We start from the raw sequence: 15,056 nt of genomic DNA, 5'->3' as shown, positions 1-15,056 counted from the left end.
GGTCCATCGACGAGGGCGTGGGCTGCAACACTCTTCACTGGAATGCGATTCTTCTTGTCTGCTGATGTTGTTATAAGTTCAATGTTTTCTATGGTTTTGTAGACTGCCCCACAGGAGGTTTCGTCGTACCCGCACAACAGTCTACAAAACCATAGAAAACATTGAACTTACAACAACATCAGCAGACAAGAAGAACCGCATTCCAGTGAAGAGTGTTGCAGCCCACGCCCTCGTCGATGGACCTTGTGTATTTCTTGGATGTTCTCTTAATTTTAGCTTGGATATAAAACCTAACGAACCTAAGGACATCATACACATCCATGCCCGAGGCAGAAGTATTTAAAAAATAGTTCTTCCCACCAGAAAAAGCACTACTTGTACAGTGGGACATGCCCTCTGCGATGCACTTCATAGTGATTAACAGAGAATAGATGCAGATGTAGATGTAAATGTAGATTACGTGTGTAAAAGTATGGGCGCTGTTCGAAAGTAAGCAAGCTATGACCGGATGTGAAACGGAAACCACTCTGAAACTCCGATGAAGATTAACATAAATGTCCTGGGCAGTGTCGCTGGTATGCCCGTCTATTGAGTCACGTCCCTCTGTTCAGTTGTGAATGCACAGTGAGCACGTACAGATGTCTAGAAACTAGTGTCTCACGCCAGGTATGAGGGCCAGGTGAGACATTGCGCCTGATGTCATGCCATCCACTTAGCATAACTGTCATGCGTTTCCTTCTTCACGACAATTCTCGGTCGCACTCTGTGAGGGCAGTGAAGATGTTCTTGCAGTGTTTTCGATGGCGAGTATTTGATCATCCACTATACAGTCCATAATAGGCATCCTCTGAGTTTCATTTCTGCTCACGTGAAACATTGGTTATGAAGACAACATTGAGACAACGAACTGCCAGTCAGCTATAGAATTGGCGGAAAGCACAGGCAGCCACTATCTATGACGAGGGTATTGGAAAGTTGGTACAATGCTATGACAGTCGGAGCGATGAGTACGTAGCAAATAGTTGGAACTAACTAACTGTTACAAATAAGACGTTTTTGATTTTTCACACTGTTTTCCATTTCCGAATAGTCGTCGTACCCACCATTTCATTAAAATGTTCTGTGTATGGGGGAGTATCTAAAGCAACACGATTCCCTTCTGCCACCCTCGTTGGACTCGCTTCTAGCTGGAAAGCTGGTTCTGTGAAAAAATACCATCGCTAACCATCAACGTGTGTCAGAGAACGCGCCAGTAGCCGGAGGCAGCAGTGCAGCAGTGCCGTGGCGGCAAGTGGGGGCGGCGGCGGCGGCAGAGGGCAGAGCAGGCACGCGGGGCACGCGGCCCGTGGCTGCGCTGTGACGCCGCCCCCGCCCCCGCCTGCCGCGAGCACCTGACAGCGCGCCGGCTGGCAGCCGCCGCCGTGACGCGGCGACAGGCCGCAGAGGCCGCGCCGGATGCCAGTCTCAATCCCCCGCCAGACCTCCGGCATCCCGCGCCGCTAATGAATCATACTGCGCCGTCTCTCAAACTTACACGGCCACCAATAAACGCTGGCCTTCCAGAAATTCTGTGCTGCCCACGACAACTCCCTTGAAGGCAGCATAACTGCTCTGTAAAAATCAAAATCTTTTCTTTGTATTTTTTCCTACTGGTCATTATAATTTGTATTTTTGTTTACTTTAACATACTGCAACGTGTTTCGAGCATATTATGCTCATCTTCAGGTGATTATATACTGGCCATTAAAATTGCTACACCAAGAAGAAATGCAGATGATAAACGGCTATTCACTGGACAAATATACAAGAACTGACATGTGATTACATTTTCACGCAATTTGGGGGCATAGATCCTGAGAAATCAGTACCCAGAACAACCACTTCTGGCCGTAATAACGGCCTTGATGCGTGCGGTTAAAGGCGTTGCAGTCTGGAACCGCAAGACCGCTACGGTCGCAGGTTCGAATCCTGCCTCGGGCATGGATGTTTGTGATGTCCTTAGGTTAGTTAGGTTTAACTAGTTCTAAGTTCTAGGGGACTAATGACCTCAGCAGTTGAGTCTCAGAGTGCTCAGAGCCATTTGAACCATTTTTTTGAACGGCCTTGATACGCCTGGGCATTGAGTCAAACAGAGCTCGGATGGCGTGTACAGGTACAGCTGCCCATGCAGCTTCAACACGATACCACAGTTCACCAATAGCAGTGACTGGCGTATTGTGACGAGCCAGTTGCTCGGCCCCCATTGACCAGACGTTTTCAATTGGTGAGAGTTCTGGAGAATGTGCTGGCCAGGGCAGCAGTCGAACATTTTCTGTATCCAGAAAGGCCAGTACAGGACCTGCAACATGCATTATCCTCCTTACACGAGGCATCACAAAAACGTTTCACCAGGCAACGCCGGTCAACTACTGTTTGTGTATGAGAAATCAGTTGGAAACTTTACTCATGTCAGGACGTTGTAGGTGTCGCCACCGGCACCAACCTTGTGTGAATGCTCTGAAAAGCTAATCATTTGCATATCACAGCATCTTCTTCATGTCGGTTAAATTTCACGTCTGTAGCACGTCATGTTCGTGGTGTAACAATTTTAATGGCCAGTAGTGTAAACAGCAAATTTCTGGTTAAAAGTAAAATGTTTCTAACTAAATTAAGACTGTTTGTTTATTATTCGTTGCTGGTATGGCTGCTGGGGTATTTGAAGGGGGGGGGGGCTTTTTGCCCAGAAACTGATGTCCAGTGATGTCTTTTCTTGCAGATAGCCTTACATCAGTGTTACGGTGAGAAAGTCCCCGCTCCCTCAACTTACCCCAAGAGCCATACCAGCAGCGAAAAATAAACAAAAGTCCTATCGTAATATGGTTTAAGACATTTTGTTTCTAAGTAACTTTTTTGTATGTATAAAGTCTTGAAGGTGAGCAGAATATGCTCGATAGTCGTTGCAATATGTTAAATTGTAAAAGCAAATAAAAGTGACTGGTAGCCGAAGACACAAATAAGTTATTATTCCACACAGTCACGGTTTTCAAACGTAACCACTATGGCCAAAAGCAATTAAGAATCGATATGCTATCCGCAAACTTCGACAATGCGAAGTTCAGCGTGCTGTGTAACTATGTGACACTTCCTCTACAATAACCCCTTTTCTCCTTCACTAGTACGAACGCGAGAGTGTGGCTGATTATAAGTACTCTCACTTCATGTCGACATATACACATGAATCACATGTCCTAGAGCTCTAATTTCGAAGAATCTGCGTTCCTGATACGATGATCCCTTATCACAGGAGGTAGCGAATTGATGCCGGTTTGTTGCTCACTCACCTTCGACACTGCGTTGAACGGTATGAAGAAATAGACTAGACTGTAGGAGACAATGACTTTTTAATTACTAATTAAATATCAAGATCATTTCTTATCGAACTATCCTCGTAAAATGAATACAATCGTTAACAACGACATTAGAACTGATTCCATAAGAATAACTGAGTAGTTCACAATACATTATACTGTATTGTGGCAAAAAATATGAATACTCCTACATTCATTACTAAACGGATAAGGCACAACTGCAGTGGCAGATTGCCTTTATAACGGCTTCAGGTCAACAAAAAACTGATTTTACATATTTCATATAATTATTGACCGTACTTAAAAATTTTAAATGCGGTCAGAGTCAACTAATTAAGAGCAATTACTTTACGTTAAAATTTTAACACAGTAAGTCAAATGAACATGTCTCGAAGCAGTTCAGGTCATGACGCACAAATTTTCCAGGCTATATTCATCCAGTCTCTTGAGCACTTCCAACAAACTTTACACTTAACTCTAAACCTCTACGAAACTATTTCTCACTGCCCTCTCCAAAAATAATGAATAAAGTTTATCGCTTACTATAATCAAAAAGTTTCTGTTTCGAAGTTCGCACAGCACAGAATCGGTATATCAATCGGGCAGATTCGCCGTGAGCAGTGAAGCAATCATCCCATCGACGCGCCAGGTTGAAAACATTCGTTTATTAAAATTCTGTGTCCTGCTACATGAAGAGGTACTTAAATGCCTGCTGCACATTCTTGTCCAACAGGAATCGTCGAACTTTAAAGATTGTGTTTAAGGGACTAAAGGCATTACAATCGAATGGGGAGAGATCAGGACTACAGGGAGGATGCTCGAGTCTCTTTCACTTATATTGGCGTAACTTCTACATTACGAAATTTGCGATATGGGGACGTGCGTTAACAGAAAGCAACAACACTCACCACGACGGTGGTTTTCCCCATACAGCTTCTTCATTCTCCGTGGCGTTTGTCCTTCGGCAGTCAAGAAAAAATAACAGCACGTTGGTCCTATTTGGACGCGTTTAGTAACAACATTACCATAGTTCACGTTTCTGTATTTATCACACGCATTCAGAAAGACGCGAATGCCGCACTATCCCCTCGTCTACCTGTCGGTGCTTACATATCCGCGTCGAAGTCGATCTACATTGCAGGTACGCTGCAACAACTCGCTTATACATTTTCGCTGTTCATGCAGTAAAACTGCAGCGTTAGGGGTGACATTTCATTTTATTACTTCATTACACTACTGGCCATTAAAATTGCTACACCACGAAGTAGACATGCTACAGACGCGAAATTTAACCGACAGGAAGAAGATGCTGTGATATATGACATGCTACAGACGCGAAATTTAACCGACAGGGAGAAGATGCTGTGATATGCAAATGATTACCTTTTCACAGCATTCACACAAGGTTGGCGCCGGTGGCGACACCTACAACGTGCTGACACGAGGAAAGATTCCAACTGATTTCTCATTCACAAACAGCAGTTAACCGGCGTTGCCTGGTGAAACGTTGTTGTGATGCCTCGTGTAAGGAGGAGAAATGCGTACCATCACGTTTCCGACTTTGATAAAGGTCGGATTGTAGCTTATCACGAATGCGGTTTATGGTATTGCGACATTGCTGCTCGCGTCGGTCGAGATCCAATGACTGTTAGCAGAATATGGAATCGGTGGGTTCAGGAGGGTAATACGGAACGCCGCGCTGGATCCCAACGGCCTCGTATCACTAGCAGTCGAGATGACAGGCATCTTATCCGCATGGCTGTAACGAATCGTGCAGCCACGTCTCGATCCCTGATTCAACAGATGGGGACGTTTGCAAGACAACAACCATCTGTACGAGCAGTTCGGCGATGGCTGCAGCAATATGGACTATCAGCTCGGAGAACATGGCTGCGGTTACCCTTGATGTTGCATCACAGACAGGAGCGCATGCGATGGTGTACTCAACAACGAACTTCGGTGCACGAATGGCAAGACGTCATTTTTTCGGATGAATTCAGGTTCTGTTTACAGCATCATGATGGTCGCATCCGTGTTTGGCGACATCGCAGTGAACGCACATTGGAAGCGTGTCACCCGGCGTGATGGTATGGGGTGCCATTGGCTACACGTTTCGGTCACCTCTTGTTCATATTGACGGCACTTTGAACAGTGGACGTTACATTTCAGATGTATTACGACCCGTGCCTCTACCTTCATTCGATCCCTGCGAAACCCTACATTTCAGCAGGATAATGCATGTTGTAGGTCCTGTACTGGCCTTTCTGGATACAGAAAATGTTCGACTGCTGCCTTGGCCAGCACATTCTCCAGATCTCTCACCAATTGAAAACGTCTGGTCGATGGAGGCCGAGCAACTGGCTCGTCACAATACGCCAGTTGCTTCTCTTGATGAATTGTGGTATCGTGTTGAAGCTGCGTGGGCAGCTGTACCTGTACACGCCATCCAAACTCTGTTTGACTCAATGCCCAGGCGTATCAAGGCCGTTATTAAGGCCAGAGGTGGTTGTTGTGGGTACCGATTTCTAAGGATGTATGCACCCAAATTGCGTGAAAATGTAATCACATGTCAGTTCTTGTATAATATATTTGCCCAATGAATACCGTTCATCATCTGCATTTCTTCTTGGTGTAGCAATTTTAATGGCCAGTAGTGTACTACTAACTTTACTCGCAACAACTTTGGATATAGTATCCGCATATAGCACTCAATGTATCTGCAAAATCATACCATTGCTCGATACATACGTATTTTTCCAAGCGAAGGGAGACTCATTACAAATATTACAGCAAGAAATAGCTCCTCGCTCTCTGTGTTGGATGAGGCTCTTGTGGTAAAGGATAAATGAAACAGTTGGAGCCACTACTAGGCGGCGTCTGTGTAGTATCTCGTAGCGAAGAGGCTCCAAGTGCGAGTGGCGCATCTGGCTGCTGGCAGCCGTCCTACTTTGCGGCGGCAGAGGGCGCTGGCGTGGCTTAGCAGGCGCGCACCATTTGCTCCACCAGATCCCGCGTGACCGCTACCGGCGTCAGACGAAAACGTCCAACTCCTTTGCCAACAATACAAAGCCCGTGGAGTAGCATCGATAAGTGATACCACAAAAAGCTAAAAAGGAGTAGAAATACACACCTCGAATGGGATTTTACAACCTAGATGTTTAAGTAAAACGCCTTCTGATACAAAATTAATAGATCAGGTAAAACACCTTGCGACAACAAGTAAATTAAAATTTTTAAAAGTAAGAGGGGTTCTTGACAGTAAATTAAAAGTAACTAGCAATTAACCAATTGAACGGTCACTAACTATAAATGTAAATTCTTTCAAATAACTTTTGTAGGAAGGCAGAACAATGGATAACTACAGAAATTACTGGCAGTGACTCAAGGGGTCGAGTTCACCCAAAATGCCACTCAGTTGGTCAAAAATTACAATATGAGCACACAAATTTAACTAGCTGGCAATCTCCTTTAAGAAAAATGTAAATAGATACCTTTACTAGCCACGCATTCAGAAATAAAATAGTACGTCAGGGTGGCTCTCTGTTTTGAATTAGTAGTCAACTGCGGGGCCTGATAACAGGAACATAGGACTTTACATTGAGGCGCCCTTGCAGGTGGTTTTACTGTGTATGTGCATGTGAACAATAACGCTAATAATAAAAAATGGTTCAAATGGCTCTGAGCATTATGGGACTTAACATCTGAGATCATCTGTCCCCTAGAACTTAGAACTACTTAAACTTAACTAACCTAAGGACATCACACACATCCATGCACGAGGCAGGATTCGAACCTGTGACCGTAGCGGTCACGCGGTTCCAGACTGAAGCGCCTAGAACCGCTCGGCCACAGCGGCCGGCCACTAATCATAATAACAGTCTGCCGACCGCTGTGGCACGGCGGTTCTAGGAGCTTCAGTCCGGAACCGCGCTGCTGTTACGGTCGCAGATTCGAATCCTGCCTCGGGCATGGATGTATGTGATGTCTTTAGGTTAGTTAGGTTTAAGTAGTTCTAAGTCTAGGTGACTGATGACCTCAGATGTTAAGTCCCACAGTGTTTAGAGCCATTTGAACGTATAATAACAGTCTTATCCTATACTCCCCTGAAACATACGAAATTGCGTTAGTTCCTACTGACACACACATACACACACACACATACACACACACTCACACACACACACACACACACACACACACACACACACACACACACAAAACAGCTTCACAGCTTACACAAGGACATGAAAAGCGAAACAACAAAGAAGTTTTAGACCAAATCTCATAATAGCATAGCTCACTCAATTAATAACAATATAGTAAGCTAATCTTGCATGAGCAACAAAGTGCTACTCACCCCCCAAAAGGATGTTAACCACTCGTCTGGTATAGTTAACGAGTAAATTAAGCAAATAACACTCGCATGCAGCAAATCTGACAACACACTCTCTCCCAGTCGTATGCAAGGCACAGAAAACGTAACTGTAAGGCACGATTTAAGCAGGATGAAAGGTGCTCAGGACACCTGTTTCACAAGTTTAAATCACTGTCGAACAACGGAGGTAGTTGATCACCATAAAGGTTGCAACAGTTTTCAGATGAGAAGAAATTCCAGGCCATGTTCCTCTCCGACAAATGGTTGAGTGGCTCTAAATCGGGTAGGCGTCTCAGCATCAAAGGCTCTCGTGCCATGCTGCCGATTCGGCCCCAATGATCAGTCTGCCTGGAAGATCAACATGTCCGCAGCACCAACAAACCCAAAGCGGCATATTGTGTCTCCAAGGTATCAACGTATTGCTGCTGGTCGCCTTACCACTGCCCACTTGGGGTAGTAGGTCCACTGGTTTCACATCAACCAGGCAAAGATCTTCTAACTGAGCGGCAACTATCGATATCAACTGTGTGCACCTCAGATGTGGTCAGACATACTCAGAAGAGTAGGATGCATGAGAGACAATGGAACACAGTGCATCTTGAAATCAGGTCCTGTGCATTCGCAGAGTGTGGGATTAGTGGCAGTTGGAAGCTCCAACGATCATGCGTAATGAGGCTCTGTAAGGATATGGCTGTGAAGGAGGGTAGGGAATCATATGTGCACTCTGTCAGCATACCAGGAAGAGTATTTGAGATGTGGATCGGATGCTCCTGGATGCCATGAGGAGCACATTCAACTGCCGGTTGTGGCTCATGTTGGTACTAAAAATGTGTGTCCCTTTCTATTAGATCAGATTCTATGTCGTTTCAGGCAGCTGGCTGGAGTAGTAATGACTGACAGCGTTATTTGCGAGATTAAGGCAGAGCTACCATCTGAACTATCGTCCACAGAGTTGACTGAGGTCCTTTGTTGTAAAGTCGAGTGGAGGCTCTGAATCAGAGGCTCAGTCGGTCCTACGATCATGCAGGTAGCAGCAATGACGGCTGAAGACTTCTGGCATAACAAGTCGGTCTCCTAAATCTAAAAAATGGTTCAAATGGCTCTGAGCACTATGGCACTTAACTGCTGTGGTCATGAGTCCCCTAGAACTTAGAACTACTTAAACCTAACTAACCTAAGGACATCACACACATCCATGCCCGAGGCAGGATTCGAACCTGCGACCGTAGCGGTCGCGCGGTTCCAGACTGTAGCGCCTAGAACCGCTTGGCCATTAAGGCCGGCTCTCCTCAATTTGCTAACAGCCTTGTCAAAGAGGGTGGAGGAGTGGACAGGCCATCTTGCCCTTCGGATGGGAAACTCCTCCTGAAGATGGAAGAATAGGAAATGATCAACGGCATGAGGATGCATTTGGGAATGGAAACCAGTACTTTAAAGACACATAGAATGCTTCCACAGGACATGTGGCCTGTAATAAAAAAGCGTCATGATCATCTCTCCATTGGTAAAAGATACTGGAATAGACCCCAATTCGGATCTCAGAGAGGGGACTGCCAAGGGGAAGGTGACTATGAGAAAAAGATTGAAAACCAACGAAAGGTTAATGTTCTATGAATTGGGCCGTAGAATGTCAGAAGTTTGAAAGTGGCGGGGAAACTAGAAAATCTGAGAAGGGAAACGCTAGGGCTCACTCTAGGTAAGTGGATGTCAGTGAAGTGAAATGGAAATAAGACAACGATCTCTGGTCAGATGAGTATAGATAAATATCAACAGCGGCAGAAAATGGTATAATGGGAGTACGATTCGTTAGGAATAGGAAGATAAGGAAGAGAGTGAGTTACTGTGCACAGTTCAGTGAGTTTTTCTCATCAGAATTAACGACAAATCGAAACCGACAACAATAGTTCAGGTATAGTGCTGACATTACAAGCCGAAGAGGAAGAGACAGACATAATATTGATGATACTGAATGGGTAATTAAATACGTAAATGGAAACGAAAATCTAATAGTCACGCAGGATTGGAATGCAGTTATATGAGGAGTAGAAGAAAAGGTTAAGGGAGAATACAAACGGGCTTGGTACAAGGAGTGAAAGAGGAGGAAGACTAATTGAATACTGCAGTCAATGTCAGCTAGTAATAACGAATACTGTGGTTTCGTAGGCTTTTCCGGCGTTAATTGGTCTTGTAAGTCTCTTCGGGTTTGCTCCCGGATCCTAAAATCCGATTTTAGGATCAGGGACACCAACCCCGAAGAGACTTTCAAGAATATAAAATTCTCTATTAAAGAAGCACAAGAGGAGGAGATAAACTTGGAAAGGCCGGAGATACAGGAAGATTTCAGTTAGACTGCATCATGGTTAGGCAGAGAATCTGTAATCAGACATTGGATTGTAAGGTGTGCCGATTAACAAATATAGACTCACATAACAATTCATTAGTGATGAAGAGTAGGCTGGAGTTTAAGATTAGTCAGGAAAAATCAGTGCGAAAGAAGTGGGATATTGAAGTACTAAGGAATGAGGAGATGCGCTTGGAGTTCTCTGTGGCTACAGATAGTGCTATAAGGAATATCTCAGTAGGCAGCTCAATTGAAGAGGAATGGACATCTGTAAAAATGGCCATCACAGACTTAGGAGGGAAAAAGACAGGTATGAGCAAGGTAACTGCAAAGAAAGCATACGTAACAGAAGAAATACTTTAGTCAATCAATCAAAGAAGGAAGTACAAAAATGTTTAGAGAAATTCAGGAATACAGAAATACAAGTCGCTTGGGAATGAAATAAATAGGAAGTGCACGGAAGCTAAGGCGGAATGATTGCATTAAAGGATCTGCATCAAAGACACTTAATTATATCCACAGGACACGTGGCCTGTAATGAAAAAGCGTCATGGTCATCTCTCCGTTTACAAAAGATGCCGGAATAGACCCCAATTCGCATTTCCGGAAGGGGACTGCCAAGGGGAGATGAGCGTGAGAAAAAGATGTTGTACGAGTCGGGGCTTGGAATGTCAGAAGTCTGAACGTGGTAAGGAAACTAGAAAAGAGAAATGCTAGGCCTCACTCTACGTACGTGTGTGTGAATGAAGTGAAACGGAAATAAGACAACGAACTTTGGTCAGATGAGTACAGCATAACATCAACAGCAGCAGAACATGGTATAACGGGAGTACGATTCGTAATGCATAGGAAGGTTGGGCACAGAGTGTTTTACTGTGAACAGTTCAGTTATCGAAATCTACAGCAAACCAATACCGACAACGGTAGTTCAGGTGTACATGCCGACGTCGCTAGCTGAAGATGAAGAGATATAGAATGTATATGAGGATATCGAAGAGGCAATTCAGCACGTAAAGGGAGATGAAAATCTAATGGTCGCGGGGGACTGGAATGCAGTTGTAGGGGAAGAAACAGAAGAAAACCTTACAGGAGAAATGGGCTCTGAATAAGGAGTGATTGAGGGGAAAGACTGAGTTTTGTAATAAATTTCAGCTAGTAATAGCGAATATTGTGTTCAAGAATCACAAAAGGAGGAGGCATACTTGGAAAAGGCCGGGTGATACAGAAAGTTTTCGGGTATATTACATCTTAGTCAGACAGAGATTCCCTTATCAGACACTGAACTGTAAGGCGTACTCAGGACCAGATATAAACTCAGATCACAATTTAGTGGTGATGAAGAGTAGGCTGGCGTTTAAGAGATTAGTCAGGAAGAATCAATACGCAAAGAAGTGGGATACAGAAGTTCTAGGGAATGATAAGATACGCTTGAAGTTCTCTAAGGCTATAGATTCAGCAATAAGGAATATATCTGTAGGCAGTACAGTTGAAGAGGAATGGACTGGTATAAAAAGGACAATCACAGAAGTTGCAAAGAAAAACATAAATACGAGGAAAGTAACTGCGAAGGAAACACGGGTAACAGAAGAATAGTAACAGACGTTCTGCAAGGTTCGCAGGAGAGCTTCTGTAAAGTTTGGAAGGCAGGAGACGAGGTACTGGGAGAAGTAAAGCTGTGAGTACCGGGCGTGAGTCGTGCTTCGTAGCTCAGTTGGTAGAGCACTTGCCCGCGAAAGGCAAAGGTCCCGAGTTCGAGTCTCGGTCAGGCACACAGTTTTAATCTGCCAGGAAGTTTCATATCAGCGCACACTCCGCTGCAGAGTGAAAATCTCATTCTGGAAACAGAAGAAATACTTCAGTTGCTCGATGAAAGAAGGAAGTACAAAAATGCTCAGGGAAATTCCGGGACAGAAATACAAGTTACTGAGGAATTAAATAAAAAGGGAGTGCAGGGAAGCTAAGACGAAATGGCTGCATGAAAAATGTGAAGAAATCGAGAAATAAATCATTGTCGGATGGACTGACTCAGAATATAGGAAAGTCAAAGCAGCCTTCGGTGAAATTAATAACAAAGGTCGTAACATTAAGAGTGCAGCGGGAATTCCTCTGTTAAATGCAGAGGAGAGAGCAGATAGGTGGAAACAGTGCATTGAAGGCCTCTATGAGGGGGAAGATTTGTCTGATGTGACAGAAGATGAAACAGGAGTCGATGAGATAGGGGATCAATTATTAGAATCAATATATAAGAAAGCTTTGGAGAATTTAAGATCAAATAAGACAGAAGGGATCGATTTCATTTCATCAGAATTTCTAAAATCTTTAGGGGAAGTGGCAACAAAGCAACTATTCACGTTGTTATGTAGAATGTATAAGTCTGACTTCCGAAAAAATATTATCCACACAATTCCGAAGACTGCAAGAGATGACAAGTGAGAGAATTGACGCACAATCAGCTTAACAGTTCATGCATCCAACTTGCTGACAAGGATAATATACATAAGAAAATAAATTTGAGGATGTGTTAGATGACTATCAGTCCGGCTTCACGAAAGGTAAAGGCATCAGTGAGGCAATTCTTACGTTGTGGGGGATGCTGGAAGAAAGACTAAAGAAAAAACAAGACGCGTTCACAGGATCTGTCGACCTGGAAAGAGCGTTCGACAATGTAAAATTGTGCAAGATGTTCGAAATTCTGAGATATAGAGGGGTAAACCATACGGAGAGAGGGGTAATATATAATATGTACAGGAGCCAAGAGAGAATGATAAAGAGTGGACGACCAAGAACGAAGTGCTCCGATCAAAAAGGCCGTAAGACAGAGAAGTAGCCTACCGCACAATCTGTACATCGAAGAAACACTGATGGAAGTATCAGTGATACGATTCACTGATGACATTGCTATCCTGGGTGAAAGTGAAGCGGAATTACAGAATCTACAAAATTGAATAGACAGTCTAATGAGTATGGAATATGGATTGAGGGTAAATCGGAGAAAGACGAATGTAATACGAAGTAGCAGAAACGAGAATGGCGTGAAACTTAACATCAGGATTGATGGTCACAAAGTAGATGAAGTTAAAGAATTCTGCTACCTAGGTAGCAAAATAACCAAATGATAGACGGAGCAAGGAGGACATAAAAAGCAGACTAGCACCGGCAAAAAGGGCTTTCCTCGCCAAGAGAAGTATCAAACACAGGCTTTAATTTGAGGAAGAAATTTCTGAGAATATACATTTGGAGCACAGCATTGTATGGTAGTGAAACGTAGACTTTGGGTAAACCGGAACAGAAGAGAATCCAAGCATTTGAGATGTGGTGCTACAGACGAATGTTGAAAATTAGGTGGACTGATAAGGTAAAGAGTGAGGAGGTTCTGCGCCGAATCGTAGAGGAAAGAAGTACGTAGAAAACACTGACAAGGAGAAAAGATAGGACGATACGACATCTGTTAGATAACAGGAAATGACTTCCATGGTACTAGAGGGAGCTACGGAGGGGAAAAGTTGTAGATGAGACAGAAATTGGAATACATCCAGCAAATAATTGAGGACGTAAGTTGCAAGTACTACTTTCACATGGAGAGGTTGGCACAGGAGAGGAATTCGTGGCGTGCCGCATCAAACCAGTCAGAAGACTGATGACTGAAAAAAAGGAAACAGGAAAACGTGCGAAGAATAATATCGTTCGAAATTTCACCAGCACGAATGGGAGTCTGAACCTCAAATGCTGAGACCTTCTGCTCCCGCAGTTTGCTTTCTTGCAGGAGAGCATGCAGCACCTGTCTGGCAGGCCTACAAACTTTTACACGCCAAAATGTCGACTTGGTAATTAATGAGACAGTGTCCTTAGTATTTGGCTGCCTAAAACCAACGCCATTTCATGAAATTTACCACACTGTCGTCATAGCACCACCCACAATCAGAAGGCAAGCTGCAGCTAGATCCTAAACAAGGCCAAAGTATGTACTGTAAACAAGATGTAGTTTGGATTCCGAGGATTCCGAAATAACGATACAGCCTGATGATCACAGACACCCATTATACAGCTACCAAATGCAGCACTGCTAACTGCTGTCCCGATGAAGATATATCCGAATAACCAAATCCTTAGACGAGCCGTCTGATATATTGCGAGAAAATTTGTGTCAAAATTACATTTATCGGACGATAATAAAGCCTAAAGAATATTTGGCTACTCGAAATCATTAACTGTTTCTGAAATCGAACGCGTTAACTGCTTAAGAACTGTCGTCGTTCTGTGCCAATCAGCCTGAGAAAATGGGGATATAAAGAGAGGGACTGTGATTGTGGTGCAAAACAGGATCATGAACATCTAATGATATGCCCAAAAATAGGCAAAACTTCCACAATGGCAGAGCTTATCATTACAAATAATAAGGCCATCCTTGTCAATGATTACTGGACATATACAGTATAGTTGATCCGGACACGTGAAGTAAGTAAGATTACTGTCCATGCAAAAACTTGTGAGATATTTGTCGGTTGTTCTAATACAATAACCGAAATATTGGAACTGAGAATCAGTGTCTGTTAACGATGATACGATGATCTACAGCAAAGGTATAACAGGAAAATGTTCAGCTTGTTGAGTGGATTGTTGTTGTTGTTGTGGTCTTCAGTCCCGAAACTGGTTTGATGCAGCTCTCCATGTTACTCTATCCTGTGCAAGCTTCTTCATCTCCCAGTATGTACTGCAAACTACATCCTTCTGAATCTGCTTAGTGTATTCATCTCTTGGTATCCCTCTACGATTTTTACCCTCCACGCTGCCATCCAGTACTAAATTGGTGATCCCTTGATGCCTCAGAATATATCCTACCAACCGATCCCTTCTTCTAGTCAAGTTGTGCCACAAACTTCTCTCCTCCCCAATTTTGTTCAATACCGCCTCATTAGTTATGTGATCTACCAATCTAATCTTCAGCATTCTTCTGTAGCACCACATTTCGAAACCTTCAATTCTCCTCCTCTCC

Source organism: Schistocerca piceifrons, chromosome 1 (genome assembly GCF_021461385.2).
Source record: "Schistocerca piceifrons isolate TAMUIC-IGC-003096 chromosome 1, iqSchPice1.1, whole genome shotgun sequence".
Taxonomy (NCBI): Eukaryota; Metazoa; Arthropoda; class Insecta; order Orthoptera; family Acrididae; genus Schistocerca; species Schistocerca piceifrons.
Note: the sequence above shows the minus strand (reverse complement) of the source record.